The 5,621-nt window shown below is 34.7% G+C and overlaps 2 non-coding genes across 2 annotated transcripts; both read right to left on the bottom strand.

Moving 5' to 3' along the window:
• Positions 1-3,199: 3,199 nt before the first annotated feature.
• trnaa-agc lies at positions 3,200-3,272 on the bottom strand. Its single transcript has one exon. It is a non-coding gene; the product is annotated as a tRNA-Ala (tRNA).
• A 388-nt stretch (positions 3,273-3,660) lies between these two features.
• trnaa-agc lies at positions 3,661-3,733 on the bottom strand. The gene has a single exon. It is a non-coding gene; the product is annotated as a tRNA-Ala (tRNA).
• Between the last annotated feature and the right edge of the window lie 1,888 nt (positions 3,734-5,621).

Genomic DNA, 5,621 nt, shown 5'->3' with positions numbered 1-5,621 from the left:
AGTTTTGTTATATCAGAAATATGGGTTTCTTTCAACCAAATTGGCCCAAAATAAACTGGATGCATGGATGTACGATGTACAACGTTCTTCACGGGTAAAATGATTGATCACTTTCACTGAATTTTGGGTGTTTTTATTCAGTTTTATTAGCCTGACGAGCCAGCCCCACATCCAGATGTTGGGTCTGGGAACTCCCCATTGGTCAGGGCTCAAATAAACGGTTGTCTTTCAAATTCTCTCTGCACGCAATAGGATAGCGCTCCAACCAATCAGAGCAACGCTAGCTGGTAGATTCAATTTTTAAACTCTGAACACATCTTCCCTTTTTAAGAATGACTTCAGTGCCGTTCTTTGTTCTTTACTCAAAGAAAAGCTGAACTCCAAGTCTTCCAGAAGACCTCTGTTCACCAGCAGCAGCAGCAGCAGCCATAAGCCCCGCCCACCCACTCTATACACGATGTGATTGGTCTGACTAGAGTTTGGTTTTTCCAGCTCGCAAGCCAACGAAGAGTTACTAGGCTGACCCTGGCTGCAAATTACATTTGCTGCCGCTAGGGTGCATCTAGATTTCTAGGCTACAGTTTTATAGAGCATTTGAAAAAAAGGGTTAAGACATGCAGTGTTTGACCGTCTATCTTTTGTCAACACTGATTTTTTAAGGTGCTCTTGGCATAGCCGTAATTTATAGGGGGGAGTGGGATAATTAACAGTGGCTAGTGCAACCAGCCCCGAAAAACCTGTTATAATTTCAAGACATTGTCACCATAACTTGATGCAGAAAAGGCACAAATTGTTGCAGAAAAATTCTCCAGAATGCAGAAAATGACAACGATGATGACAAAAATTTTAATTTTTCTCAAAAGTGGAGATCTCAACTAGGGGTGTAAGAAACAATCAATCATTTTTTTTACATTAAAAAATATTAATGTAAGACAGTGGTTCACATTTAGGTTGTGTTTAAACCCCCTACCGCTAGATGGCTACGCTGAGACACACCACTAGTGTCCTCCCCTAGCAGTGCCTAACAGGGCCTAGCAGTGCCTAACAGGGCCATGCAGTGCCTAACAGGGCCTAACAGGGCCTAACAGTCCCTGACTTTTTGCTAGAAGCTAACAACGTAGCTACTGGCTGACCTTTGGCCTACTTTAGCATATCAACATTAGCTCACTAACAACCTGGGAACCACAATCCCAAACTGCCAGTTTGATTTTCTGTGTACTGAATTGTTTACCTAAAGTAAACTTCTTTGACTTTTATGAACATCATGTCTTTTTTTAAATATTTAGTTTTTCTAAAATTATACTTTACAAAAATCCCAACATATCTCCTTACGCACAGTATCGAAATATATTGCACTATATTGAATCGTGACCCGTGTATCGTGATACGTATCGTATCGCCAGATTCTTGCCATTACACAGCTCTAATCTCAACCCAAAGTTACGCTCATTTTTTAAGGTGCTCTTGCTGTGTTTCGGTACCTGGCCCTAACCACAGCCCGATCCCTGCAGATCAGGCTGGAAACCTGTACGTTTATCTATGCTGCTTCCGTTACAATTTCGCGGGGACCAATCACAAACTGGCTTATCCACCTGGCGCGATATCCATTGGTTGAAGGACTATCCAATAGCGTCCAGAGTCATTTGAACTACACCCATTGATCCCGCCTCCTGTGCAGTATAAAATCCAGAGCAGACTCCCCCAGACTAATAACTCGGTCTGCTGATAGCCAGACTAGTGTTTCGGGGCTCTTTAATGCCGAGCTCTGTGATGATTTGAAAAGCCATTTCTCATATCGGGTGTCAGATATTTCAGCATCTCAACTCTAAATAACAAAGATCTATTTAGACACTTGGCTGTACATATCAGCATCACTCTGTTCCTCCTCCTCTCATTTCCCATCAGACCTTTCTTCCTGTGTTTGATGTTCGGAAACAGAAGCCATTTCAACCTGTCTCTGTTTAAGTGCAGTATTCAAGTATCAAAAGGTCTGTTTAATTACATATAAAATACACCATGTTTTACACTGAAGTATAACTGTCTTATCATGTATTCCTGGTGATTTTATATATATATATATATATATATATATATATATATATATATATATATATATATATATATATATATATATATATATATATATATATATATATACACCAGGCCCGTTTATCCTACAACGACTCTTCCTGAAGCCTTTTTAAACGTTCGGATTACCGACGTTGAACGTCTCTTTGCAGTAAACTCAGACAAAGATTCTTCTCTATTTATATTCTTGATGGTTATGAGCAACATCTGTATGTGTTGATCATTGTAATGATATGATTTTTTTTAAGATGCACTCTTTTATACATGATGTTAAATCCTGATGTTGTTATAATAAACTGAAAAAGATAATTTTGTCTGGTTTGGTTTCTCTTAGTCTGGATCAACCGAGCTCCATATCCAGGATTGGAGCCAGACCAATATATCGGCAGGCTGATATTACTGGCCGATATTAGGCATTTTCCGAACTATCAGTATCAGCATTTATAATGGCCGATATACTGTGTGTGTATATGTTTTTCTTATTATTATTTTTTTTTAAATATTCATTCATCATTATAACATTTATATATTCATAATAAATTAATATTTAAAAGATAAAATAAAAACGGACGAAACCCCCTTCAACCATGTTATGAGTGTTGGCGTTGCATAGTATGTCCACCAGATGGCGCTCTAAAACACACAAACACACACAAGGTGCTTCTCTTCTGGAAACTACAACAAACTTTGAGCTAGCGAGCTACAAAATGTGAAGTTTAGAAGAAGATGTGGATCATGCAACAAGTCAGGTCTGCTTGGTTCTTTCGAGGAATTATTGAAAAGATTTAAAGAGAATATGTTTAGCACATTTCCTCTCTAACTGGGACGTTTTGGGAGCGATTGGTGGAGATTGCTGTGGACAAAGTGCACACGGCGATTCACTGGTAAGAGCCAATGAGGTTTAACCATGGATCAGCTCATTTAAATAGGTCAATGCGTACAAAGTACAGTCAAAGTACAGTATGTCGAACAAATTCGGAAATAATTCATAATATAGTATGTCGAAAAAAGTCAATAAAAATTCATAGTACAGTATGTCGAAAAAAAGTCAAAAAAATTCATAGTATAGTATGTCGAAAAAGTCAGAAACACAGAAGAATCCAAGTTCCTCTGGAGAATGCAGGCATCGATCCTGCTTCCTCTCGCATGCTAAGCGAGCGCTCTACCACTTGAGCTAATTCCCCTGTAAAGGAACAGTAGTATCAGATTCTCAAGGAGAAATGTTTGTTTTCTCGTTTTCTTAATAGAGTGTATTGAGAAAAATTCATAAAATTCATAAAAATTCATAAAAAGTCATAGTATGTCGAAAAAAGTTGAAAAAAGTTGAAAAAAGTCATAGCATAGTATGTCGAAAAAATGTCAATAAAAATGCATAGTATAGTATGTCGAAAGAAGTAGAACAATACTCATAGTACTGACAGTGTTGTTTTGAAGAGCTGTGAACAACAATGTCTTCTTGAAGTAAATCCCAGCCAACATTAGGTTGTAAAGGAACCAGAAACCAGCACACAGTTCCAGGATTTAGTTTAGTTAGTGTCACAAGGCAGAAACACAGAAGAAAGCAACTTCCTCTGGAGAATGCAGGTATTGATCCTGCTTCCTCTCACATGCTAAGCGAGCGCTCTACCACTTGAGCTAATTCCCCTGTAATGGGACAGTAGTATCAGTTTCTCAAGGAGAAATGTTTGTGGTCTCATTTTCTTAATAGACTATGTTGAGAAAAAGTCGTAAAAAATCATAGCATAGTATGTTAAAAAAAGTTGAAAAAAGTCATAGCATAGTATGTCGAAAAAAGTTGAAAAAATTCATAGTATAGTATGTCGAAAATAGTCGAAAAAAGTTGAAAAAAGTCATAGCATAGTATGTCGAAAAATGTCAATAAAAATTCATAGTATAATATGTTGAAAAATATCGAAAAAAGTCGAAAAAAGTCATAGTATAGTATGTCGAAAAAAGTTGAAAAAAGTTGAAAAAAGTTGAAAAAAGTTGAAAAAAGTTGAAAAAAGTTGAAAAAAGTTGAAAAAAGTCATAGTATAGTATGTCGAAAAAAGTTGAAAAAAGTCATAGTATAGTATGTCGAAAAAAGTTGAAAAAAGTCATAGCATAGTATGTCGAAAACAGTTGAAAAAAGTTGAAAAAAGTCATAGCATAGTATGTCGAAAAAAAGTCAATAAAAAGTCATAGTATAGCATATCAAAGTATGCCGAAAAAAGTTGAAAAAAGTCAAAGTACAGTATGTCGAACAAATTCGGAAATAATTCATAATATAGTATGTTGAAAAAAGTCAATAAAAATTCATAGTACAGTATGTCGAAAAAAAGTCAAAAAAATTCATAGTATAGTATGTCAAAAAAAGTTGAACAGTCAGAAACACAGAAGAATCCAACTTCCTCTGGAGAATGCAGGTATCGATCCTGCTTCCTCTCGCATGCTAAGTGAGCGCTCTACCACTTGAGCTAATTCCCCTGTAAAGAGACAGTAGTATCAGTTTCTCAAGGAGAAATGTTTGTGGTCTCGTTTTCTTAATAGAGTGTGTTGAGAAAAATTCATAAAAAGTCATAGCATAGTATGTTAAAAAAAGTCAATAAAAATTCATGGTATAGTATGTCGAAAAAAAGTCAAATAAAGTCATAGTAAAGTATGTCAACAAAAGTTGAAAAAAGTCATAGTATAGTATGTCGAAAAAAGTTGAAAAAAGTCATAGTATAGTATGTCGAAGTATGTCGAAAAAAGTCAATAAAAATTCATAGTACAGTATGGCGAAAAAAGGCAAAAAAGTCATAGTATAGCATATCAAAGTATGCCAAAAAAAGTTGAAAAAAGTCAAAGTACAGTATGTCGAACAAATTCGGAAATAATTCATAATATAGTATGTCGAAAAAAGTCAATAAAAATTCATAGTACAGTATGTCGAAAAAAAGGCAAAAAAAGTCATAGTATAGCATATCAAAGTATGCTGAAAAAAGTTGAAAAAAGTCAAAGTACAGTATGTCGAACAAATTCGGAAATAATTCATAGTATAGTATGTCAAAAAAAGTTGATAAAATTCATAGTATAGGATGTTGAGAAAAAAGCCAATAAAATTCATAGTATAGGATGTTGAAAAATATCAAAAAAAGTCATAAAAAGTCATAGTATAGTATGTCGAAAAAAGTTGAAAAAAGTTGAAAAAGGCCAAAGTCATAGTATGTCAAAAAAACTGTCAATAAAAAGTAATAGTATAGTATGTCAAAGTATGTCGAAAAAAAGTTGAAAAAAGTCAAAGTACAGTATGTCGAACAAATTCAGAAATAATTCATAATATAGTATGTCGAAAAAAGTCAATAAAAATTCATACTACAGTATGTCGAAAAAAAGTCAACAAAATTCATAGTATAGTATGTCAAAAAAGTCATAAAAAGTCACAGTATTTGTACGAAAAAAGGTTGAAAAAAGTCATAGTATAGTATGCGAAAAAAAGTCATAAAAAGTCATAGTATAGTATGTCGAAAACAGTTGTAAAAAGTTGAAAAAAATTCATAGCATAGTATGTC

Source organism: Perca fluviatilis, chromosome 3 (genome assembly GCF_010015445.1).
Source record: "Perca fluviatilis chromosome 3, GENO_Pfluv_1.0, whole genome shotgun sequence".
Classification (NCBI taxonomy): Eukaryota; Metazoa; Chordata; class Actinopteri; order Perciformes; family Percidae; genus Perca; species Perca fluviatilis.
Note: the sequence above shows the minus strand (reverse complement) of the source record. Positions and strands in the feature narration are given on the sequence as shown.